Source organism: Rattus norvegicus, chromosome 11 (assembly GCF_021556685.1).
Source record: "Rattus norvegicus strain SHRSP/BbbUtx chromosome 11, alternate assembly SHRSP_T2T, whole genome shotgun sequence".
NCBI lineage: Eukaryota > Metazoa > Chordata > Mammalia > Rodentia > Muridae > Rattus > Rattus norvegicus.
Window position 1 is genome coordinate 51,110,698 of NC_141544.1, and position 27,418 is coordinate 51,138,115.

At 40.2% G+C, this 27,418-nt stretch overlaps 1 pseudogene across 1 annotated transcript; it reads right to left on the bottom strand.

Annotated features, from left to right (window-relative positions):
* Positions 1–1,213: 1,213 nt before the first annotated feature.
* On the bottom strand, positions 1,214–11,084 carry Nsun3-ps1 (NOP2/Sun RNA methyltransferase 3, pseudogene 1; annotated as a pseudogene). Its single transcript, XR_015633038.1, has 3 exons — positions 10,667–11,084; positions 2,242–2,396; positions 1,214–1,351 (listed from the first exon to the last, which is right to left on the bottom strand). The product of XR_015633038.1 is annotated as an NOP2/Sun RNA methyltransferase 3, pseudogene 1 (transcript).
* Positions 11,085–27,418: the final 16,334 nt, after the last annotated feature.

Genomic DNA, 27,418 nt, shown 5'->3' on the forward strand with positions numbered 1-27,418 from the left:
TGCAGGGACCTCCATACACATACCATGCATCACGATGTGCATGCCTAAACACACACACACACACACACACACACACACACACACACACACACACACACACACGAAGAAATAAATATTCAAATTCCAGACAAATTTATTTCAAAAGTAGAGGGAGTTGAGTAAAACTAAGATAAAAAAGTATTCATTTAACAGTTAGTAGATATTTTAGAGCTTTAATAAGAAAAGGTTTGTAAAACTGAAGCAAACAGAAAACGATAAATTGAGACAAAGTGAGAAGAAAAGCATTAAATAAAGTAGAAAATCCAAAGAGATTAGGTAATGGCTGAAATAAAAATTAGTAAAGGCAGCCCTCTGCTACATACACGGCGGGGGCCACAGACCAGCCTGTGAATGCTCTTTGGTTGGTGGTTTAGTCTCTGGGTGGGTGAGGAGAATGGGTGGGACAGCACCCTCTCAAAGGAAAAGACAAGGGGGCATGGGGTGGAGAACTCTTCGAGCTGAGACCAGGAAGAAGGACAACACTTAGAATGTAAATAAATAAAACAATTTAAAAAAATAGTGGGGGCTAGACAGATGGCTCAGTGGTAAGATCACTGACTGCTCTTCCAGAGGTGGTGAGTTCAAATCCCAGCAACCACATGGTGGCTCACAACCATGTGTAACAGGATCTGATGCCCTCTTCTGGTGTGTCTGAAGACAGCTACAGTGTACTCATATACATAAAATAAATGAATATATCAAAAAAAGAAAGAAAACATAGTGAAGGAAATTTCATGAGAGGTGAAATAAAATATTCCCTGGAAACCTCACTGCTTACAGCATAGGAAAAAATACAGAAAAACTTGAGGGAGACAAATGTGAACAAGTATTTATGTCTTCCTAGGAGATTCATTCTCCAGGAAATTACCGAACTATGATGTGGTCCAATACTACTTCCATGGAAGACTACTCCAGTTTGGTTAAACAGCAGGCTAAGCCCCTGGCCTGGGACAAACCTAGACAGAAAAACAACTGAGTCACAGCCAAACCCTTCCTGCTTTTGTAGACACACTGAGAAAGAAGGCAGTGCAGGGTGAGAGCTTAAACAGACGCCTGGAGTTTGTTGCTTGTATCCTTTGGAGAATTAATCAGAACCAGGAAGTTTTCCATTTGCCCTCCTGACACGCTTGACTGCAGGTATTTAAATTATATGGGGAACCCACATACACGTTTGAATAAACAGTCCTCACCTTAAAAGTCCTACTTGGAGGGCAGGCAAATTGTTCCTTTGACGAATCCTATAGGTAGCTTTCTGAGAGTCTGAGGAGAACAGCCAGCTTCGATCATTTGAACACGGAGCATCAACTAACACCTAGAGAAAAAAGAGTGCAAACATTCTTAGGGGAGGTATGTGGAGCTGCCATATGACAAACAGTGTGTAAATGAAACCAGCACCGTAGGGACCCGGGATAGGACGTGCTAAGTCCTTTTATGTATTTGTCCCCGATACAGAAAACTCTGCAATTTCAGTGTTTGTCTCAGTGGAGAGACAGAATTGAGCAGACTAAACACCTACTGGTGCTATTAACAGAATGCAATGACATTCTTTTTTATTTTATTTGTTTGTTTATTCATTTATTTTGGTTCTTCAAGGGAGGATTCTCTGTGTTGCCTTGGCCAGGCTGACCTAGAACTCAGAGATCTGTCTGACTCTGCCCTTCTGTGTGCTGGGATTACAGACATGTGCCATCACCCACGGCTGTACTTAATATTCTGCATGACTACAGATGAAACTGACAAAAGTTACCAATCTTCAGAAACTGAGACTGTATTTTTTTTCTGCCCTAGTAAATTTTACACTGTTGGGGACTGAACCCAGGGTCAGTGTTTATTTTTAAGAATTAAAAATTCAATTTTAATTTACTGAAATGACCTTTCTTCACCTATCATACCATAATATATAAAATGTTAATGAATTAAAGTAAAAAGTACAATTTTTTTCCTTATAATGGTTCAAAAGGTAACTCATTTCCAGAGTGACTTTGAGGTCCAGAAAATAACTTTCCATAATCCCCAAACCCAACATCACTGTTTCCACTGAACCATAGTAACCATCAAATGAAAAATGCCTGCACATCCACTTTATCGAATCTCCCAGAGCCTGAGAAAGTGTACGATGGGGAAGCAGAAGGAGAAGAACAACAGAGCAGCACAATGCCAGATCACTAGGAGTCTGTCAGCTTCCACATACAATAAAAGTACCTTGTCAAACGTCGCAGGCTGGGCATCCCCCACTTCTCTGCCATCCAATTCAGACACTTTAATTACATTTCTCAAAGGCTGTGGGATGAAAGATTCCAACGTCTGTCTCAGCCATCTTCCTCTCAGGCGATCATACTCGTTACAGAGAAGATAACCTAAATATGAAGGATTAAAAAGTTCCGAAGTACTCCAAGGCAATGTCATTGGCAAATTCTACTCTTTAGCAAATAAACTTCAGAAAAATCAATGTTTCAGAGATATGGCTCAGAGGTAAACATTATGATAACTTTAAAAACAAAAATAAATACATACTTTATAAAATATTCGTGCAATGTTGTGCCTCACACCCTCCTAGAAGCTCTTGCATTTATTCAGTCAAGTTTAATTTGTAAACGTACAGATTCCTAGAGATGCAGAACAACCGAAGCTCACATAGTTTTCCCCTGAAGTACCAGCTGTTGACAGTAAGCAATGAATTCTGTTAGGTATGTTAAGTTCCTTGCTGGTAGAAGGCATCCATTTTAAATGAACAAAGGTAATACAGTGTATATTTAAAGAAAAGAGTAAGTACACCAGCTCCCAGTCAGAGAACTGAGCCTAGGAAGGCTACTTAGCTCTGTGACAGTGTTGGTGTTGGTGTTGGTGTCTTCATGGGGATTGGTAAAATAGGGATCATACCTGCATAGCTGTTGTGATTAAGTGTGACGAAAACTGAGGACAGGATGGTGGCTGAAGAAGACTCTTCTATGGTGGGCTTCCCAAAGAGACACTGCTCTGAAGGGCTTGGAGAGCCAGAGGAGAGAGTGTCTGATTTTCGCATAGTATGAGAAGATGCACCAAAGAAACAGAAAAAAGAAGAGATGTCCTTGTCAACATCCCTCCAATTCTAGACAGTGTGAGGAGAGACTCCCATTGGAGCAGTGGAAAGGAAGAAAGTCCAGACTTTGACCTGACATCCAGTAGCATGGCCTGCCCCAGTGAAACCATGCACCAGAAACTCAGTCTTGCAGCCCTCACACCTAGGCTACTACTTGGGATAGCAAGGCAGGCACCACTTCTCCACCCTTGGGAAGCAGAGCTGGAGACATGAGGCTCTAAGCACCTGGAAATCAAGCAGAAAACTGAGCACAGGACTTTGCCTTGGGGCAGTGTTGAAACTGCCTGAGAGTCCAGAGACTAACTACACTCCTTCTACATACACCCTTAGCGGGCAAATAAACAAACACACAAAAAACAGGGCCCTCCCACTAGGAGGTAAGACAAAAAAGGGGGCAAAGGTCTTTGCCTTAGAACTGTGACAATACATTACTGTGAACAAATCTCCCACAGCAAAATAGACTACCTTTTGCTAAGCCACAGACAACGCTAACAATACACTTGGAGGTTACTTAAGACTGGTAACTTAAGGTAAGTTCTTAACACTCAGTACAAGGTACTGAGCCTGTCTGTTTGACTTGCATTTAAGAAAATAAAAAGTAGGGGTGGAGAGATGGCTCAGTGGTTAAGAGCACTGACTGCTCTTCCAGAGGTCCTGAGTTCAATTCCAGCAACCACATGGTGACTCACAACTGTCTGTAATGGGATCTGATGCCCTCTTCTGGTGTGTCTGAAGACAGCTTCAATGTACTCATATAAATAAGTAAAAAATATTCCATCTCACACCAGTCAGAATGGCTAAGATCAAAAGCTCAAATGACACTGGCTAAGATCAAAATCTCCGGTGACAGCAGATGCTCGTGAGGATGTGGAGAAAGAGGAACACTCCTCCATTGTTGGTGGGATTGCAAGCTGGTACAAGCAATCTGGAAATCAGTCCGGAGGTTCCTTAGAAAATTGGACATTGAACTACCTGAGGACCCAGCTATACCCATCTTGGGCATATACCCAAACGATGCTTCAACATATAACAAAGACACATGCTCCACTATGTTCATAGCAGCCTTATTTATAATAACCAGAAGCTAGAAAGAACCCAGATGGCCTTCAACAGAGGAATGGAGACAGAAAATATGGAACATCTACACAATGGAGTACTACTCAGCTATTAAAAAGAATGACTTCAAGAAATTCACAGGCAAATGGATAGAACCAGAAAATACCATCCTGAGTGAGATAACTCAATTACAAAAGAACACACATGGTATGCACTCATTGATAAGTGGATAAAAAGCTCGGAATAACCAAGATAAATTCCCGACTACATGAAGCTCAAGAAGAACAAAGATAAAAGTGTAGATGCTTCCCTCCTTCTTAGGAGGAGGAACAAAATACTCACAGGAGGAAATTCAGAAACAAACTGTGGACCAGACTCTGAAGGAAAGGCCATCCAGAGACTGCCCCACCTGGGGATCCATCCCACATGCAGTCACCAAACCCAGCCAATACTGGGGATGCCAAGATGTGCACGCTGACAAGTAGAATGATATAGCTGTCTCCTGATAGACTCTGCCAGAGCCTGACAAATACAGAGGTGGATGCTCGCTGCCAACCACTGAACTAAGAACTGAGTCCCCAATGGAGGACTTAGAGAAAGGACTGAAGTAGCTCAAGGGATTTGCCACTGCATAAGAAGAACAATACCAACCAACCAGATGCCCCACTGCTCCCAGAGACTAAGCTACCATCCCAAGAGAACACAGGGATGGACCTATGGCTCCATCTGCATATGTAGCAGAGGATGGCCTTGTCAGGCATCAATTGGAAGAGAGGCCCTTGGTCCTGTCAAGGCTCGATGTCCCAGTGTAGGGAATGTCAGGGTGAGGAGGTGAGGTGGAAAGAAGTGCGTGGGTGGGTGAGGGAGCACCTTCATAGAAGCAGGGCAGGGGGACAGATATCGGATTACTGTAGGGAAAACTGGGAAAGTTGATTTAAAATGTAAATTAGAACCGCAATTAAAAAATTTTAAAAAAGAAAAACACAAAAAGGGTAATGACTAGTCTTAACTGTTTTGTAGCCTTCCTATGTGATCATCTTTTATAATCTAAGCAAATATATAGCTTCAATCTTAAAATATATGACATCCATGTCCCCCACCTACAAGTAACACATGTGTGTGTGTATTATATAAATGAGGAAACATAGAAATAGGCTGAAAGCAACCTTAGAAAGCAATTGTTCCCAATGAATCCTGGAAGTGTCCTGGATGTGGGCTGCCAACCATGTTTGCAACAATGGTTGCAGCACTGTTTAGTGGGGTCAGCTGCAATTGTAAAGGGTCATCCCTTGTAAAACCCTGTTCAAATTTCTGTATTCCCCATCCCTTCCCATGCGTTTTCTGCGCTGTTCAAATAAATACAGAACAACATTCTTTACTAGGGGCACAGACCTGGACACAAGCACAGAAGAGACAAGACAGGAAATGGTTAGGCAAGCACAGGTTTAGACCCAGACAGATTACAGACAGGGGAAATGATGGAAGACACACACAGAGAGAAGAGAGTTCAAATCTGGGCTCGCTCTTGGTAAAACTGCTCCCAGGGCAGGGTTTAGATTTCTTTTATTTAATGCATTTGAGGAATGCTGAGGTTGTTAATATCATTTTAAAACTGATGCAAGAACTCAGTGCCAGGCTGTTAAGTGAGCACATTCTAACCATCCCAATCCATAGGCCAGTGCCCTATGAATCGAGGTCCTATACCTGCCTTAATGCCACCATCAGCTAAGCTTCTAACCTTGCCAATATCTCTTGTGGATGGTTATAGATGTTCAGAACCATGGGTGGAAATAAATCCATTAAGGAACAGACAGTATATAACAATGTAGGTCTCAGTGTCCCTAAGCTATGATGGTCTCAGTAGGCTGTGGGCTCTGGGTATAATCTTGATTTTCAGTATTTTTAACCATGAAACTACCAATTCTATTTCCTCCCTGACAAATCAAGAGGGAACAGCTATCTACTTCAAGGCAAGTAAAGAGAGGAACTGGGTTGTTGAAATGGTCAATGGGTAAAGGAGTATGTCCCAAAAGCCTGACAACATGAGTTTGAGCCATAGAGGCATTGAGGGAGGACACAACTAACACCTGAAAGTTGACCGGCAGGATGTGCATGCTGGAAGGAGATCGCTATTACTGCTAGTCATAGTTTGACATCCACAAGTGTGCCTGCCAAGTGGATTCGTGCACTTCCCATACACACGTACTCGAAAATGGATGTAAATGGGGTGCTGAGCTTTAAGCAAAGAGAAGGGAACTATGTACCAAGATGCATCAAGCCACCAAGTAAGAGCCTGGCTTAGTCCTTTCCTGTGTGGCTCAAAACCAGGTTTAGCTCTAGTACCTGACCACAGACCAGTGACTGGAGGTGAGCCACATGGGCTGACTTGAACCTTGGAGTAACGTTTGTAATGACAAATTATACATTGAGGCATTTCTCTAGTTCATTGTGAACTACATACCTACAAAAGATAAGTGACAAAATGTGGCTTAGGGAATCAGGGAGCTGAACCACCAGCAGCAGCAGCAACAACAAAATCAACAGCAGAACTGTAATAAAGCCAGACTTAGGATGCCATCTAGTGGTGAAGCACCAGAAAGGCCCACAGATTCATGCAAACCTTAGAATTTCTTTCTTTTTTTTTTTTTTTTTGTTTCTTTTTTCGGAGCTGGGGACCGAACCCAGGGCCTTGCGCTTCCTAGGTAAGCGCTCTACCACTGAGCTAAATCCCCGGCCCCTTAGAATTTCTTAAACAGTAGACACAGACACAGAATAAAACCTGGGAGAAATACCTAATGTTTATGCACAGACTATTTCATATATCAGGTACAAGAAATTTTCACAGAATCATGACTACATCTAATGGATAAAATAAGACAAAAACTGACAAAAACAATATAAACAGGCAGCATGATGAAAAGAGCTAAAGTAGTACTTTTGGGGAAATTTGGTAAGATTCAAGAAAGTGTAGAGAGGCAACTTAATACCTAAATAGAGAAACATCAAAGTAAAGCTATTCTTTTTAAGATGTATTTATTTATTATGCATAAATACACTGTCACTGTCTTCAGACACACCAGAAGAGGGCATCGGATCCCATTATGGAAGGTTGTGAGCCACCACGTGGTTGCTGTTATTTGAACTCAGGACCTTTGGAAGAGCAGTCAGTGCTCTTAACCACTGAGCCAGCTCTCCAGCCTTAAAGCTACTCTTAAAAACATCTAACAAATGCTTAAACGCAATAGAAGACAGGAACAGCAGAAGAGATCAGATAACAACAAAAATGCTAGTTGCCTTGAAAACACATTATTTAAAAATATTCTCTTGGAGAAAAAAAGAAGTAAATAAAAGTAGGGGGTAGGGATGAAGATAGCCTGTGAGAATTTGATGTCACCATCAAAAAAGCAATTATATGAGTTGCAGGGGTTCGAGAAGGAAGTGAAAATGCCAATGGGGTAGAATAGACTTCACTACAAGTCTCCCTAAATCTAGAGCAAGATTTAAGAATCCAGCCACAGAGATGGCAATGATCACATCATACCCAACATAACCAGATTTACCTTTAAGTACATTATGACCAAGTACTGAAAAGTTAAATAAAGACATAATACTAAAAACAACAGAAATGTGAAAACTGCCTACAGATATGAAGGCATAGCTTAAAGGGCAAACATGACTAGAAATTCTAATATTTCCTGCTACCAAATGCCAACCAGATGTCTAAATTGCACTACTGGCAGTAAGAGAATTTCACTGTAGAAGGGTTACAGCCATTGTGGAGAAGTTTGACCATGACACTCTACTAAATTGCATGGTTTCTGGTTAGCAGTTCATGTTTTACATTAGGATCACAACTGTTTGCTCTTTTTCTGTAAAAACTAGAATACTGCAATAGCTATTTTTGTTTTTGTTTTTTAAGATTTGTGTATTTTTATGTATACTAGTGCTCTCTCTGCATGTGCACATGCAGGCCAGAAGAGGACACCAGATCCCATTACAGATGGTTGTGAGCCACCATGTGGTTGCTGGGAATTGAACTCAGGACCTCTGGAAGAGCAGTCAGTACCCTTAACCACTGAGCCATCTTTCCAATCTGCAATAGCTCTTTTAATTTAAAGGAATAAGAAGAGGAAGAGGAGGAAGAGGAGGAAGAAGGAAAAAGGAGGAGGAAGAAGAGGAAGAAGAGGAAGAAGAGGAAGAGGAGGAGGAAGAAAGGCACTCTATAACTGGAGTACTGGTGAAGGCAGCTGGATCACCAGATAGAAAAGTAGCCTAATTCTTTAATCATTTTAAACCCTTTTATCAATCAAAGACACAACCTTGTTGCCCAGGATAAGATCCAGTGTGGATGTAAAAGAAAATCACTGTATAAAGTGCACATTTAGTATTACCATCATTTTAAATTTTGCTTCTCTATAAGCAGCAACTAGCATTGCTTCTGCATCCGCATGTGAACACCATGGCTAACTTAATTTGGGCTTTAAACAGCAACATGACGACAGCAGCACCTGTAGGGAACATTTATCATAGTCCCGCTTAGATGGAAAGCTCCTTCACTGGGAACACTGATGGTAGTTCACGGCCCTTGATGGAAGGCTCTCCCCATCTTGCAGGTCCAGAATGTTATCAGTTACCTTTGAGTTCCAGAGCATCGTCCTCACTACAAATGTGTAAAGTACTATAACCTATGACGTGGGTTAAGATTAAACACCACTTGTCAAAATAGAAATGGATTCAGATGTTTCTCTTCCATCTCTTACAATATTCAAAATTCTATACCTAAAATTAATAATCTTGTAAGAGCTAATATAAGATCATCATCAAGGGACACACAGAGAGAGGATATAAATCAAATACTCCTTAAATGCTTCCAAAAACCGCACCTCAGATTATAAAAATAATAATGTATTCTAAATTCTAGCCTATGTATTTTTATTTCTTATGTCAAAATTCAGAAAACCTCATTTTCAAAATCATATCCAAGATGTAAAACATCTTAGGTGTTTAGGTGTTTTTTCCTTCGAAATATCAATATATCTGTACCAGAGCCAAATATATCTGTATCAAGCGAAAATGTGGCTTAATATTTTGAATGTTTCCAAAAGCTTACTTCAACAGCACAGGTTTTCAAAGGAAGAAATAAATTAGCACTCTACAAACTGCTGTATGTATGTCCTGGGGAAAATAATGCCTTTCTAAGAGACAGGAAAGCTTGGGGAATCTGAACAAATCACTTTTTAGATCATCCACTTCCTAAAAACATCTCCTTCCACATGGCCATTCGCCAAGGTGCAAATAAAAACTAGCTTTTCACTCACCCCTAATCTTAAGAAAAATGTGTTACAGTTTAGAAGCCTGAGTACTTCAAAAAAGTTAATTTAAACCATGAAGAGGCTGGACACAAGGCTCAGCTAGCAAGAGCTCTTGTGTAAAATGATCACCTGTATCAATATAATTGTACAATGAAATGGACTCTGTGTGTGTGTGTGTGTGTGTGTGTGTGTGTGTGTGCGCGCTCTCGCGCATGCGTGCCAGCACGCACATTTGGGTTGAAAAAGCAGGTCGAGGGAGCAGCCCTGTGTCTCTACCTCCTCAGGCGGCACACTGATAGGCACAAAGCAATCTGCCCAGTACTGTCTTTGAAATGCACTGCTCTGAATACAAGCTTATTCGGTCCTCAAGCTCACGGCAAACACTGTACTGTCTGACACACATCCCAGCCCCTACACTTTACACCAGTATTAACCATAACAATGTCACTCTAGAAGAACTTACTGCATTGCTTAATCCTATCTTCCCTTGCCAAATGTGATCATGAGGACTTGACAAGTGCTTTAGGAAGAAAATAACGTAAAGATCTCTAAAAACATGAGAGTATAAAATACTTCGTCTAGCACCTCTGTTATGATTACGTGCCTTAGTAAGGGACATTATCTTAGTATTCTGAAAAATTAATTTCACCATTTATTACTTTTTTCAAATGAGAATATTAAAAAATTTGAAACTGTATGTGTTACCTAGCATACCTCTACTGAACAGAACAGTACACTCTAAGGAAGAGCACAATGAAACAGTTTTAAGTGGATTTTTGTGTATTTTACAAAGAGCAATGACAATAACACGCAGACAAACCTCTCTAATGTAAGGAGCTCAGTGGCAGAACACTTACTCAGACGGAGAAGCCCCGAGTGTCATCCCCAGTGAAACTAAGCACAAACAGCAAATGAAAATCTCAAAACCCTCCTCAGTTAGCTTCCGAGAACTCAGTCACATTCTCTGGGAGGTGTGGGCTCCCAGAATGGAGTTCTGCATCAGACAGTGCACTTTCCGATTCCTCCTCAGCTGTGGTTTTCACTCTGACTCACGCTGTCCTCCTGTTACTGAGGATTCCTAACCCTGCACCCTCGTTCTCGCACCTCTTTTCATCTGCCTTCCAGGTATCTGAAACACTGAATCGTGGAACAATGTGGGTGAGGACAGAGCAGACAGTACCTGGATAAGCGCACTGAAGCAGAGCTACGGATTTGCCTCCAGGAGCGGCACACAAGTCCAGGACTGTCTCCCCATCCTTCAGTTCCAGAGCCAGTACTGGAAGAAGAGAAGCAGCATTAAGCAGGTAGTACGTCTTCAAACGTCCCGGCTAATGTCGTTCTGAAGGCATTCGGTCTGGAGTTCGGCTGAGGTAACACTTCATTGACTTGGGATAATGTGGCAAAGCGTCCTGAAGGACTGTGTGATAGCCCCGCAAGAGCAAGGTCTTTTCCAGTTCAGAGGGATAACTGAATCGTTTGAAGAGGTCAGCATATTGCCACAGCGATGGAGATATCAGAACATCCCTGGGACAGAAAATGAGCAATAAATGAGTGTTAGCATCGGGAACGAGTACATTTTGAAGATGAAGAGGGTGCATGTGGCCATAGGTTTACACTTCATTTACCTGCGATTTTTCAGACAGGATCTGTAATGGTGAATCTGGACTGCTGCTGTGACTGGGATGAGAAACAGTTGCATTCATTTCTGCAGACCTCTGGCTTTTCCTCTGAGATGACCAGTTTCTGAGGCTTTTGCCTAATCAATAGATTAATCCCTGGCAGGTTCATATACTGTACCGTGGGTGGGCATGATGAAAAGTCAGATGTGGGGCCTTGCTGGGGGACAGTACACAATAGGGCTGTGCCCTGGGGAAGTAAATTTTGCCTCAGCCCCTCCCATTTCCTTTCCTATCCGCAGGCCCTGACAATGTGGGTGACTTTGTTCCACTAAATTCTCCCCGCTCATCATGAACTGACATGATGAATCTGAATCTATGAGCAAAATACATCTATCACTTATCATTTTCATAACTAACTCTGTAACAGCAAGACAAAAACCTGACTAATTCAGGATTGGTCTTCCTGACTTTTCTTTTTGTCTCATAAGGCTGCAATGTTCACGCTGGCTTTATTTAAAAATATGATTTTATTCATCTTAGCTTATTGTAAAATTACTTTTGATTGATGTATTAGGTTTTCAAAGAGGCTGGGAAGAAGGCAGAGGGTGAGAAGTTGCTTTTCCAACATGGTACCCAGCAGCCAGATACAAAGTCAGGGAGCCTATGCATCCCTTAACTCCAGCCTTGAAGGGACACGGAGTTGAGTTCCCTGGCACTTAACAGCAAGCTCAATGAGAGAGCCCTTCTCAAGCCTGTAAAACTGAATGCACCTGACATTCTGCTCTAATTTCCACATATATGTGTACTCATACACATACCTGTGCAAGCATGTGCAACCACATACTCTCACGCATGTACCGAAGATATCACACACACACACACACACACACACACACACACACACACACACATACGCACACACACAGTATTCTATGGTACCTTAAATGTATACCATAGAGGAATGACTCACTTACTTTAGCTCTCATATCACTTAAGTCTTGCCCTCTGGAAGCAACATGCCTAGAATTTACATAGGTTTGTATCTGTCAGAAAGTATTTTTATTGGAGATGGAGAGATGGTTCAGTAATGGTTGCAAGTGCTGCCTGGTCTTCAGAGGACACACATACAATTTTCAGCACTCACATGACAGCTCACAACAGTCCATTCAAAAAGTGAATCCAGTGTCCCTTTTCGGTCCCCGAATGCTCCTGCACACAGGTGATGTGCATAACCTAGGCAGGCTCAAATTTAATTAATAATAATCAATCTTTCAAAGAAGAAGATCCAGAAAAGGTGGTTTTGTGTCAGTACTTGCACAAAGAAGGGTTTCCCTTAGTTATGAAATTTGAAGCCAAGGATTCTGTATAGAAGAGAATACTATCACCAAAATAATGTGTTTGAAGGGATGAACATTAAGCTCTTCTCCAACAACAACTGGGGTTTGCAAAGTTAACTTTGGGGAACTCTGCAGTAATAGAATTAATGAGTTGACAAGAGGCTCAGATGATACAGATCCAAAGATGATTTAAACATTGCTACGGATTAATGGTGCACGCTTCCCCACCTTCCGAGTTTTGCATTCTATCCAACAATTAGCTCTCCTAACGATCACAAGCTCACATCAAATGACAGATGATGCAGCAGGAAACATTTCATTTATTTACTAGCTGACCTTTCCGGCTCAGGTTTTTGGGAGCCTCATTAACCATGGTCAATTAAATAAATTCCAGCTGCTACTCACCCTGAAGTTGCTTATGTGAGAAATGGCTGCATTGAAATGTAACACCTGTGACTCCTCCCTGCCATGTGAATTTCAATTACTCCGGTGATGTGGAGTGCCTTCCCCTTTTGCTGTCTCCCGCTTACTACTATGGGCGGTACATCCATTTCATTTACTTTGCCAGTGGATGCTGCCTGGAGTTACTGCTTCAGGAGGATAGGGCCTGGAATTTTTGTTTCTTTTAAAGAAAACTGGTGAGTTATTTATATGTGTGTGGATATATGGTGTGCATGTGCAAAAGTGAAAGTGTACATATACTTACTTCATTGCCTCTGTGGAGGCCAGAGGACTAGTTCACTCCTGTTCTATCATACTGGAGGCAGGGTCTCTCTTGTTTGTGCAGCTGCATGTAGTACCCCATGCCAGTCAGCCCTCTGGTTTTCAAGCAATTCTTCCTCCATCTTGCTCTAGCACTACTGAGATTGTACATGTGTGCAGTAGCATTCAGTGGATCTGAGCTGAGGTTAAGCTTGCTTAACAAGCACTTGGACCTATTGAGTTATCTATCCCACCCAGAGACAGAAATTCAAGTTTCTAACTAGTTTCCAGGTGGTACAAAGACCTCTGTTCTCTAGGACCACACTTTGGAAACTACAGCTTTAACGTGAGTCCCAAACTGAAATTGAGGAAGTCATTATAAGTATTCTGGATGTGTATACCACTCATGTGCCCCAAAGTAGATGGGAATTTGGTCAGTGTTCACAGTCATGTGCAACAGTCTGGATTAGCTCAGCTGACATCAACTACTCATCTCTTAACAAAACCAGGGGTACTTGTCAACTGTTCCACCTCGGGCACAGTGTTTCTTTTCTTCAGAACTTACCAAGATATTCTTAGACTTTTATTATTATAAGGAAGTTTTAGGAATCAATTGGTCAGGTAAAAAGAATTTGTAGGAGCTGGAGAGATGGCTCAGCGGTTAAGAGCACTGACTTCGGGAACGGGAATTGGAGCACTCAAGCTGCAGGTCCCCTGCGATCCATAGCTCACCGGGATCTGAAAGGACCCAATCAAATAGCTCCCTGCACCCAAATCCCGTGTGAGGGAGAGCTAGACCTTCAGAGGGGCAGACACGGCTGGGAAGCCAGAGGAGACTACGCTCTGCCCACATTTCTGACTCTAGAGGAAAACGTCTAGTGCCATTTTGGCACTCTGTGCACAGGGGCCCCGGAGAAGGCAGTGCAGGCCATTCTGGTTGCTGCCCACATGGAGAGCTGAAACACAGCCCCTGAGGAGCGACTTCAGGTCCGAGACCAGAGGTAAGGCCAACTTTTCTGCTCCAAGTAACCTGCCTGGTAGACTGAGGACACACCCACAGGAAGAGCTGAACACCAGTAGATAGGAACCACTACATGCCTGAAAGCAGAACACTTGATCCCCATAACAGGCTGAAAGAAAACAGGAAAACAGGTCTACAGCACTCCTGACACACAGGCTTATAGGACAGTCTAGCCACTGTCAGAAATAGCAGAACAAAGTAACACTAGAGATAATCTGATGGCGAGGCAAGCGCAGGAACCCAAGCAACAGAAACCAAGACTACATGGCATCATCGGAGCCCAATTCTCCCACCAAAGCAAACACGGAATATCCAAACACACCAGAAAAGCAAGATCTAGTTTCAAAATCATATTTGATCATGATGCTGGAGGACTTCAAGACAGACGTGAAGAACTCCCTTAGGGAAACACAGGAAAACACAAATAAACAAGCAGAAGCCTATCGAGAGGAAACACAAAAATCCCTGAAAGAATTCCAGGAAAACACAATGAAACAGGTGAAGGAATTAAAAATGGAAATAGAAGTAATAAAGAAAGCACAAAGGGAGACAACTCTGGATATAGAAAACCAAAGGAAGAGACAAGGAACTGTAGATACAAGCATCATCAAAAGAATACAAGATATAGAAGAGAGAATCTCAGGAGCAGAAGATTCCATAGAAATCATCGACACAACTGTCAAAGATAATGTAAGATGGAAAAACTACTGGCCCAAAACATACAGGAAATCCAGGACTCAATGAAAAGATCAAACCTAAGGATAATAGGTAGAGAAGAGAGTGAAGATCCCCAGCTCAAAGGACCAGTAAATATCTTCAACAGAATCATAGAAGAAAACTTCCCTAACCTAAAGAAAGAGATGCCCATAAGCATACAAGAAGCCTACAGAACTCCAAATAGATTGGACCAGAAAAGAAACACCTCCCGTCACATAATAGTCAAAACACCAAATGCACCAAAGAAAGAAAAAATAATATTAACAGCATTAAGTGATAAAGGTCAAGTAACATATAAAGGCAGACCTATTAGAATTACACCAGACTTCTCACCAGAGACTATGAAAGCCAGAGGATCCTGGACAGATGTCATATAGACCCTTAGAGAACACAAATGCCAGCCCAGGTTACTGTATCCAGCAAAACTCTCAATTAACACAGATGGAGAAACCAAGATATTCCATGACAAAATCACATTTACACAATACCTTTCTACAAATCCAGCCCTACAAAGGATAATAAATGGTAAAGCCCAACACAAGGAGGCAAGCTACACCCTAGAAATAGCAAGAAACTAATCTTTTTGCAATAAAACAAAGAGAAGACAAGCACACAAACATAATCTCACCTCCAAATACGAAGATAATAGTAGCAACAATCACTATTCCTTAATATTTCTCAAAATCAGTGGACTCAAATCTTCAATAAAAAGACACAGATTAACAAAATGTATATGCAATGAGGACCCAGCATTTTGCTGCCTACAGGAAACACACCTCAGACAAAGACAGACACTACCTCAGAGTGAAAGGCTGGAAAACAACTTTCCAAGGAAATGGTCAGAAGAAGCAAGCTGGAGCAGCCATTCTAATATCAAATAAAATCGATTTTCAACCAAAAGTCATTAAAAAAATAAGGAGGTACACTTCACATTCATCAAGGGAAAAATCCACCAAGATGAACTCTCAATCCTAAATATCTATGCTCCGAATACAAGGGCACCTACATACATAAAAGAAAACTTACTGAAGCTCAAAGCACACATTGCACCTCACACAAAAATATTAGGAGATTTCAACACCCCACTCTCATCAATGGACAGATCATGGAAACAGAAATTAAACAAAGACATAGACTAACAGATGTTATGAAACAAATGGACTTAACAGATATTTATAGAACATTCTATCCTAAAACCAAAGGATATAGCTTCTTCTCACAACCTCATGGAACTTTCTCCAAAATTGACCACATCATCCATCATAAAACAGGCCTCAACAGATACAGAAAGATAGAAATAACCCCATGCATCCTATCAGACCACCATGGGCTAAAACTGGTCTTCAATAACTATAATGAAAGAACGCCCACATATACGTGGATGTTGACAATGTTCTACTCAATGATAACTTGGTCAAGGAAGAAATAAAGAATGAAATTAAAGACTTCTTAGAACTTAATGAAAATGAAGGTACAACATACCCAAACTTATGGGACATAATGAAAGCTGTGCTAACAGGAAAATTCATAGCTCTGAATGCCTGCAGAAAGAAACAAGAGAGAGCATATATGAGCAGCTTGACAGCACACCTAAAAGCTCTAGACCAAAAAGAAGCAAATACACCCAGGAGGAGTAGAAGGCAGGAAATAATAAAACTCAGAGCTGAAATCAACCAAATAGAAACAAAAAGGACCATACAAAGAATCAACAGAACCAAAAGCTGGTTCTTTGAGAAAATCAACAAGATAGAAAAACCCTTAGCCAGACTAACCAGAGGACACAGAGAGTGTGTCCAAATTAACAAAATCAGAAATGAAAAGGGAGACATAACTACAGAATCAGAGGAAACTCAAAACATCATCAGAGCCTACTACAAAAGCCTATATTCAACAAAACTTGAAAATCTTCAGGAAATGGACAATTTCCTAGACAGATACCAAATACCGAAGTTAAATCAGGAACAGATAAACCATTAAAACAACCCCATGACTCCTAAAGAAATAGAAGCAGTCATTAAAGGTCTCCCAACTAAAAAGAGCCCAGGTCCAGAATAGTTCAGTGCAGAACTCTACCCGACCTTCATAGAAGACCTCATACCAATGCTGTCCAAACGATTCCACAAAATTGAAACAGATGGAGCACTACCGAATTCCTTCTGTGAAGCCACAATTACTCTTATACCTAAACCACACAAAGACCCAACAAAGAAAGAGAACTTCAGACCAATTTATCTTATGAATATCGACACAAAAATACTCAACAAAATTCTTGCAAACCGAATCCAAGAGCACATCAAAACAATCATCCAACATGATCAAGTAGGCTTCATCCCAGGGATGCAGGGATGGTTTAATATACGGAAAACCATCAACGTAATCCACTATATACTGAAAGATAAAAACCACATGATCATTAGATGCTGAGAAAGCATTTGACAAAAATTCAACACCCCTTCATGATAAAAGTCCTGGAAAGAATAGGAATTCAAGGCCCATACCTAAACATAGTAAAAATCAATACAGCAAACCAGTAGCTAATATTAAACTAAATGGAGAGAAACTTGAAGCAATCCCACTAAAATCAGGGACTAGACAAGGCTGCCCACTCTCTCCCTATTTATTCAATATAGTTCTTGAAGTCCTAGCCAGAGCAATCAGACAACAAAACGAGATCAAAGGGATACAGATTGGAAAGGAAGAAGTCAATATATCACTATTTGGAGATGACATAGTATATTTAACTGATCCCAAAAGTCCCACCAGAGAACTACTAAACCTGATAAACACCTTCAACAAAGTGGCTGGGTATAAAATTAACTCAAATAAATCAGTAGCCTTCCTCTACAGAAATGAGAAACAAGTTGAGAAAGAAAGTAGGGAAATAACACCTTTCATAATAGTCCCAAATAATATAAAATACCTCGGTGTGACTTTAACCAAGCAAGTAAAAGATCTGTACAATAAGAACTTCAAGCCTCTGAAGAAAGAAATTGAAGAAGATCTCAGAAGATGGAAAGATCTCCCATGCTCATGGATTGGCAGGATTAATATAGTAAAAATGGCCATTTTACCAAAAGCGATCTACAGATTCAATGCAATCCCCATCAAAATACCAATCCAAATCTTCAAAGAGTTAGACAGAACAATTTGCAAATTCATCTGGAATAACAAAAAACCCTGAATAGCTAAAACTATTCTCAACAATAAAAGGACTTCAGGGGGAATCTCTATCCCTGAACTCAAGCAGTATTACAGAGCAATAGTTATAAAAACTGCATGGTATTGGTACAGAGACAGACAGATAGACCAGTGGAACAGAATTGAAGACCCAGAAATGAACCCACACACCTATGGTCACTTGATTTTTGACAAAGGAGCCAAAACCATCCAATGGAAAAAAGATAGCATTTTCAGCAAATGGTGCTGGTTCAACTGGAGGTCAACATGTAGAAGAATGCAGATCGATCCATGCTTATCACCCTGTACAAAGCTTAAGTCCAAGTGGATCAAGGACCTCCACATCAAACCAGATACACTCAAACTAATAGAAGAAAATCTAGGGCAGCATCTCGAATACATGGGCACTGGAAAAAATTTCCTGAACAAAACACCAATGGCTTATGCTCTAAGATCAAGAATCGACAAATGGGATCTCATGAAACTGCAAAGCTTCTGTAAGGCAAAGGACACTGTGGTTAGGACAAAACGGCAACCAACAGATTGGGAAAAGTTCTTTACCAATCCTACAACAGATAGAGGCCTTATATCCAAAATATACAAAGAACTCAAGAAGTTAGACCGCAGGGAAACAAATAACCCTATTAAAAAATGGGGTTCAGAACTAAACAAAGAATTCACAGCTGAGGAATGCCGAATGGTGGAGAAACACCTAAAGAAATGTTCAACATCTTTAGTCATAAGGGAAATGCAAATCAAAACAACCCTGAGATTTCACCTCACACCAGTCAGAATGGCTAAGATCAAAAACTCAGGTGACAACAAATGCTGGCGAGGATGTGGAGAAAGAGGAATACTCCTCCATTGTTGGTGGGATTGCAGACTGGTACAACCATTCTGGAAATCAGTCTGGAGGTTCCTCAGAAAATTGGACATTGAACTACCTTAGGATCCAGCTATACCTCTCTTGGGCATATACCCAAAAGATGCCCCAACATATAAAAAAGACACGTACTCCACTATGTTCATAGCAGCCTTATTTATAATAGCCAGAAGCTGGAAAGGACCCAGATGTCCTTCTATAGAGGAATGGATACAGAAAATGTGGTACATCTATACAATGGAATATTACTCAGCTATCAAAAACAATGCCTTCATGAAATTCATATGCAAATAGATGGAACTGGAAAATATCATCCTGCGTGAGGCAACCCAATCACAGAAAAACACACATGGCATGCACTCATTGATAAGTGCCTATTAGCCCAAATGCTTGAATTACCCTAGATGCCTAGAACACATGAAACTCAAGACGGATGATCAAAATGTGAATGCTTCACTCCTTGTTTAAAAGGGGAACAAGAATACCCTTGGCAGGGAATAGAGAGGCAAAGATTAAAACAGAGACAGGAGGAACACCCATTTAGAGCCTGCCCCACATATGGCCCATACATATACAGACACCCAATTAGACAAGATGGATGAAGCAAAGAAGTGCAGGCAGACAGGAGCTGGATGTAGATCTCTCCTGAGAGACACAGCCAGAATACAGCAAATACAGAGGCGAATGCCAGCAGCAAACCACTGAACTGAGAATAGGACCCCCGTTGAAGGAATCAGAGAAAGAACTGGAAGAGCTTGAAGGGGCTCGAGACCCCTTATGAACAACAATGCCAAGCAACCAGAGCTTCCAGGGACTAAGCCACTACCTAAAGACTATACATGGACTGACCCTGGACTCTGGACTCTGACCTCATAGGTAGCAATGAATATCCTAGTAAGAGCACCAGTGGAAGGGGAAGCCATTGGTCCTGCTAAGACTGAACCCCCAGTGAACGTGATTGTTGGGGGGAGGGCGGCAATGGGGGGAGGATGGGGAGGGGAACACAAATATAGAAGGGGAGGAGGAGGGGTTAGGGGGAAACCAGGAAAGGAATAACATTTGAAATGTAAATAAGAAATACCCAATTTAATAAAGATGGAGAAAAGTAAGAAAATAAAAAAAAAAGAAAAAAAATTGTGTTCAGAAACAGAATTATCAACAGAGGAACCTCGAATGGCCGAGAAGCACTTAAAGGAAATGTTCAACCTTCTTAGTCATCAGGGAAATGCAAATCAAAACAACTCCGAGATTACACCTCGCACTATTCAGAACAGCTGAGGTAAAAATCTCAAGGGCCAGGCAGACAGCACATGCTGGCGAGGGTGTAGAGAAAAGGGAACACTCCTCCAGTGCGGCTAATGCTGTTATCCACCGGCTTGCTATCGTCTCTCCAGCCCCATGCCACCTTTTCTTCAAACAGAAAAATTTAAATGCTTTTTAGTGAAAATTTAGAATTTACTAAAGCTCTTAATAGCCTAGGAAAGTTCACGTATTGAATATTTTATCATGCTAACTGGTCTCTAACTATGAAAATATTTTGGGGTCTTGGCGATTGCTCAGAGTTCCAGAGCATGTACTGTTTCCACAGACCCCTGTGCTCTGTTCTCAGCCTCCGTGCCAGACAGTTCATAACTGGCTGTGACTCAACTCCAGTGATCTGAAACCCTCTGTGGCTGCCTCTGCACTGGTGTGTGTGTGTGTGTGTGTGTGTGTGTGTGTGTGTGTGTGTGTGTGTGTTTGTGTGTGTGTGTGTGTGCGCGCGCGCAAGCACACACACATAATTAAAAATCTTAAAAAATTATTTTAATTTGATGCTCACAGTCACACATTGATACTTTCTTGGTTCATTCTGATACGTTACCTTAGAAAAGGTGTTTAATAAAACACAAAAGATTTTACCTTAACCTTACTAGGGACCATAGATTGTACCTGAAAAAAATACAGAATGGAAATTCTTTAAATTAATTAGGATTTAAACTGAGTCAACAAAAAAAATTGAACTACAAAGGGTTCAGACAGAGGAGATAAATTACAAGTTCTTAGTGTTTTTCAAATATTATTGGGTTACACTTATTATTAAACTGGTTAATACTTATTGTTAAATTAACTACTCAAGAGTTAAATAATTTGTTTCAAGCCCTGCAAAGTGACTAAACTTTAAATATTCCACAAAAATTTACAGCTGAAACAGAAAGAGAATTGGCCCGGGTACACTAGAGATCACAAGATGCCTGTGTGGACAGATTAGACCATAAGCATGACTATTTTAACCTCACTCATTCTCCTATTGGAATAATTTTGCGAAGATTTAGAATTGATTTTTTAGCATAAAAACAGACTAAAAGATTAAAAACCTATGTAGAAAAAGTTTCTGAATTATTAAATGCAGACTAAGACTTTGTCAGTTGACAGGAATTGATCCAACAGATACTGTAGTTCCATATACAAAGGCTCAAATTACAAAATTATGGATGATTGATGATAACTGTTGGGCAGTTTGCAGTAATTACTAAGGAAATATTAACAATAACTAGACTTCAGTTTATAACTAAGTATCAAGGACATAGTGCTTTTGCCTCCAGATAGCTAAAAAAAATTACCAAATCCTTTGAGCTTTAACATTTAACACTGATGAAAATAAATTAGGAATGGCAGGTTATAAATCAGGGATCATAATTAAAGTAGTTCAAAATCTCTATTCTGTTCTAAATCTGAACTATATAAAATTCTTATGATATTAGGTTTTCCTGAAACTCTCAACATAATTACTGATTCTCAGTATGAGAGGGAGTTGTTTTACATATAGAAACTGCTGAATATTTTTCTGTTAACTCAGAATTAACCTTGTAATTTATGGAATTGCAACAGACAATTAGAGAAAGGAATTACCCATTGTATATAACTCATAATCACTCTCATACTGGATTGCCCAGACTAGTAATATATATGAAGTATATCAATTTTTAATACAAAATGTATCCAAAATACCAAGATTTCATGATTTATTTAATATCATGTATTAATAGTAAAGGTTTAAATAAATGTTCTCAGTAACATGCAAAAAGCTAAAGAAATTATTTAAACCTGTTTTAATTGTTCCTTTTATAATCAAATTCCTTTACCTGCAGGCAGTAATCTTAATTGTGAACAAAGAAATGAGATTTCAGAAATGGATGTATTTAACAGAACTTGGAAAGCTAAAAATATACATTGTACTATAGATACTTATTTAGGTTTTCAATGGGAAACCGCCATAAGCTCTGAAAGGGCAGATTCTCTAATCACCCACTTATTAGAAATGATAGATATGGGGATACCATTATAAATTAAAACTAATAATGCTCCCACTTATATTTCTAGTATCAAGCTTTTACATGATATAAAACATATTGCAGTTATTCCTCATAATCCTACAGGACAAGCAACTGTGCAAAGATGAAATTAAAAGTGATGCTTTTAAAACAAAAAGGGGGAATTAAATGCCTTCTTACCTTTAAATTTTTAAATGGTAATGAAACAAAAACAACAGCTGCTAAAAGGCATTGGATTATAGAAAAAATTGCTTAATTACATGATCTTATATATTACAAGAATATCTTAAATTAGAATCGAAAGTGGGGAAGGTATTCTGACAGCATCAATGTTATGTTTTTGTTTCTACAAGAGAAGAAAATTGTGCATCCCACCAAAACTAAAATTCGACCTCAGCAAGAGAGGAGTCATGGAGGACTTGGCTGCTGACATGAATAGCATGGGAGGTATTTAGGAAGGAGGTAGCCATGGAGTTTAGGAGAGAGTTGGCTGAGAGAGAGAGAGAGAGAGAGAGAGAGAGAGAGAGAGAGAGAGAGAGAGAGAGAGAGAGAGAGAGTTGGAGAGGAGATGGCTTGACTTTGGTTATGTTTTGTAATTGTGAGTGCAGGATTTGTTCAAGGTGTATAATGTTGAGGACTACAGGACAGTTAATGAATTCATGGGAATCCATTGGAAGTGGATGTGTGGCAGTCATTTTGGCAGAAGAAAAGTAGGAATGTGAGAAGAGATATGAGATTTGTGGGGAACCATTCATCTTGAGGGAACAGGAACCAGAGGGTAAGGAAGAGTCTTAAAAGTGGGGTGGCAGTTCCACAGGCTGTCATGTTGGTGTGACTTGTCTTTGCTGATAATGGGGGGGCTCTGTTGATGTCCAGGTTCTGTGGGATCATCTAATGCTAGGGAAAAAAATTAAGATTTTTTAAGCAGACGGTTGATCCTCCTACATGGGACAGCTTAAGAAATTGGCTGAGGAAGGAGAACAGTAGTTTGTCTGGAAAATCTGTGAACACTCCTTGTTTCTCACCACGATGCCTGTAATAACTGTACTGGTCATATGGACAAATCATACTAACTGGGATTGTATTGCTAATCCTCCAATTAACGGAGGAGTAAGTTGGGGATACATGGCTATTTTTGTGGTGACCAATAACTCTTCTTGGCTACCTTGTCGTTATGACCATCGTGGATCTTCTCAACCTGCACAGGAGGGTAAGGAAATGTAAATTATACTGTGAGAATAAAAGGAATTCCTTATTTTGGAAACGAAATTTATTGCTTAAGTATAACTTCTCAATTTGGTTATCTAGAATTGATCGTGGTACTACCCAGAATTCTTACAGAAAACTACATATACTACAAGCTTTTAGAGTTGAGGGACAAAAGATTAATGCCATTGGTTCCATAAATTTACTACTTGCAAACTGTGGATTACTAACAAGTAATCTGATTGGCTATATTGGCAGCCATGTTAAATAAGAAGTCATTGATTGATTGGAGCCCTTATGAATCCCCTTGATGACTGCGCTCTCAATCAGAATTGAAATGGCGATGGTCCAATCAAATAAAATGGTGGAAGTTGTCTCTGCTTTTAGAGACTCTATTGAGTGGTTATGTCAGACCCTCTATCACAATTTTGTAATTCTATTCAGACTAATTTGTGGAAATTAGCATGTTATTTTCACCAATTTGAAGCATGGGATGGAAAGTTGGAATTTTAATAACGATAAATCTCATTCGTCCTTTAATTTGGAACAAAATCACACTCTTATGGCTTGTATGCCATCACCTTGTTACTGAAAGGACCTGTGCAATGGCTCCCTGATGGTTACAGCATCACTGTGCAGGCTGCACTGTCTATACCTGTGTCGATTCTAATATGTCCTTGCATGTTATCTTTGAAAGCTTATGTATCTTTAGAGCAAGGCCAGCAATCTGGATACCAATGAGGTTGTCAAGGCCATGGCAAGACTCACCTGTGAAGGTGCTAATACGGAAGTTTGCTGGAAGAAAATATTAAGAATTCAGATGGTTGGGCTGATAATTTCTGTGGTCCTGGGAATCATCACATTAACTGCTATGACTACGGCAGCTGGAGTTGCTCTTCGCACAGAAGTTCGAGCTGCTGATTTTGTAAAAGATTGGCATATGCATTCTCATGAACTTTACACACACACACATACACACACACACACACACACACACACACACGCATGCGCGCGTGTGTGCGCATGCGCACACGCAAGGAAATAGTTGAAATAACTGAATTGAAACAAGCTCTAATGCTCTTTTGAGATCAGTTAGAACTATTGAGTGTGCAAATGAAATTGAAATACAATTAGAATATTACTTATTATATTACGCCTTTAAGATTCAATGAGAGCAAATGTGATAGGGAAAAGGTAAAAATGCATTTGTGAGGTCATCCCAATTCGTCTCAGGCGATTCATGGTTTACAGCAAGAAATTACAGAAATATTTCCAAAGAAGCCGCCTGATTTTCAAAGAAGGTCTTGAAGATGATGTAGCTTCATTTATTCCCATGAATACGTTTTAATACGTTTCTTGCTCTTGTGATTTTTATAATCTTTTTGTGGTGATAGCTTTATACATGTATGTATGCTGATCTATTTACCCAAAACTGTTACACGACTAGGTAGACCAAAGGCCATATTTACAACTCCATAAACTCCAACATTGTTATCCAGAAAGAAAGGGGGTGGTGTAGTGATGTGTGTAGTAAAGCCTTTGTGTCTGACATTGAGTGAAATGCTTTAGCAGTGCTTTGCTGGGTTTAGACCAATCAGTGGAGGCTGTGAAATTGTTCTGAGACTGTCTGAACCTTGAAGAAATAAATGGTGTCTCCCTGGGGAGTCTGCATAATGTACATATGTGATCTACACACAGTATATTTTATGTCCCCCTATAAGGGAAGTTTAGGATAACAAAACCAATAAGAATAGAGGTCATATCTACTTATTCAAGTAGTGAATTGTCAGCTTGAATTTCTATGCAATACCTGGGGTCCCCTCAACTAGTGTGAGTCTCTCTCACCTGAACTGAAATACCGTGATTGCCTGAACTGTTCGCAAGTCTTGATACCAGGCACCTCTATGAGTTTTGTTTGTTTTTAGTTTGTTTTCGCCATTTGTCCTAAGGAATGAAGAGCTCTCATAACATCAGACATATTTTAATACCCAGTGGATCTTTACCGTTTTGACAACATAAACAAGAAGAGTTTGTGACATGGCTTGTATAAATATGAAACATACATAAAATTGCTAGATTAAGAAATGAACTATAAAGTATTTCAAAAACACTTCTTACATAAAATGATTTAATGATAAAAATGCCTAGATTAAGAGATCCTACCTAGGGGAAAGTTATTAGTCTTTTAATTTACTAATTAAGACTTTCACACTATCATTGAAAGAAATACACTGAGACTGGGATGTAGTTGTTCTGGTGTACTGTTTGCCTAGCATTCACAAGGCCCTGGATTCAATCCCTGGCAACCCCATAAATTAGACATGAAAGCACACCACAGATAATCCCAGTACCTTTGAGGTGGAGGCAGGGGGATCGATCAGTTTAGGTCATCCTTCACTACATGGTGACTTGCAGGCCAGTCTGAGCTACCTGAGATGCTACCTCAAAACAATATTAACAAAGAAACAATAAAGCAAATTCTTATATTTAGTGTAGGTTGTTTCTTATGCCATCAATAGCTCAAATAAATAGTATGAGTCTACCTCCTATTTTCTAGGTTTTCCTTCATTGCAAATATAAAACTAGTATATTTACTAGTTGGGGTATTTTATAATAAACATACAAAGTACACAAAATCTCTGAATATAACAGCTAAAGGGTAAATGGATTATGTGTATTCATGTAGACATTTTGCATACCGATTATTGTATTTTATTTTGTACTGAATCAAAATTCTAACATGCTACTTTATAGATTATTGAGGAACTTACAAAAACAAAACAGAACAAATACTAAGAACGAAACCATACTAAGCTTTAAATCACATTAGTGTAGAAGACATTTTCTTTGCATAGGATTTACAGAGACCAGCACCTACATAAGTATACTATACTGACATTTTGAGCATTGAGTGCCATCTCACCATGAAGATGTTATAATAGGAGACCAAATCATCTCTGAGAAATTTCTGGTTTGTTACCAGGGAACAGGCAAATGATAATGAGTGGTTACTCCTAACAATGTCAACACTGATGCTGGTCGAAGTGGGCTGGGGGCTTGGTGGGTCTTTCCTGATGCTTGGTCTTAGTGCTTAAAACAGGCATTACTCAAGTACCAATGATGTAACAGTTGGTGTGTCAAGTCCAGCCACGTATAAAAAATAAGCCTACTTAAAAAACAAAATTGAAAATGGAAAGCAGAAAAAGGTGACTTATGCAATGTGATCGTATAGGGAAGAGGAACCCCTTACCCCACCGCCGCCCTTGTCTGTGTTTGGGGTCCTAATGAGATCTGTGGTCCCTGGGACTAACTGGACATCATCATCCGGGTTCATCTCATTCTGTTAGAAGCTGCTTTGACATTTTAAGACTGTTGGAAATCTCTTTCCAAAAGACAAGTTTCCCTTATGGACGTCCTCCTTTCCTTCCCTCCGCCTGATACTCCAGGGGAAACTCCCTTTTTTTTTTTTTTTTTATTTCAGAGGCTGATGCTGACAGACAAGCCATCTCTGGAAATACCTCCATACCTGTCGGGCTGCTAACAAAATATGCTAACGGCCAGCTCTCAGCATATGCCCTGGAGTCTCTGTTGAGAGCTCTAGTCGACATTTCAATGTAACATTTAACGCTTCCCATTTTGAAGGTACATCACCTCCGGCAATTCTAAGGGAAGGGGTGATTTAATCTTTTTACCGCTCTTCTCAACCCGAGGCTCCGTATTGTAAATTAGCTATGCCTCTGGCTATAAAGCACTGACTAATAGTGATTCGGGTCTTTTTTCGAGCCCATGGGCTGAGAGACGCGAAAGGTAACGCTGCAAACGCAAACTGGTTCTTTAGCTGGGGAAAGCACTCTAGCCGTTGTGGAGCAAGCCCACAGCTTCCGCTCCGCCTCTCGCGAAACCAGAGTCTCCGGCGAGATTTCGCTAACTACAATCTCGCGAGAACGGAAACAGGAAAT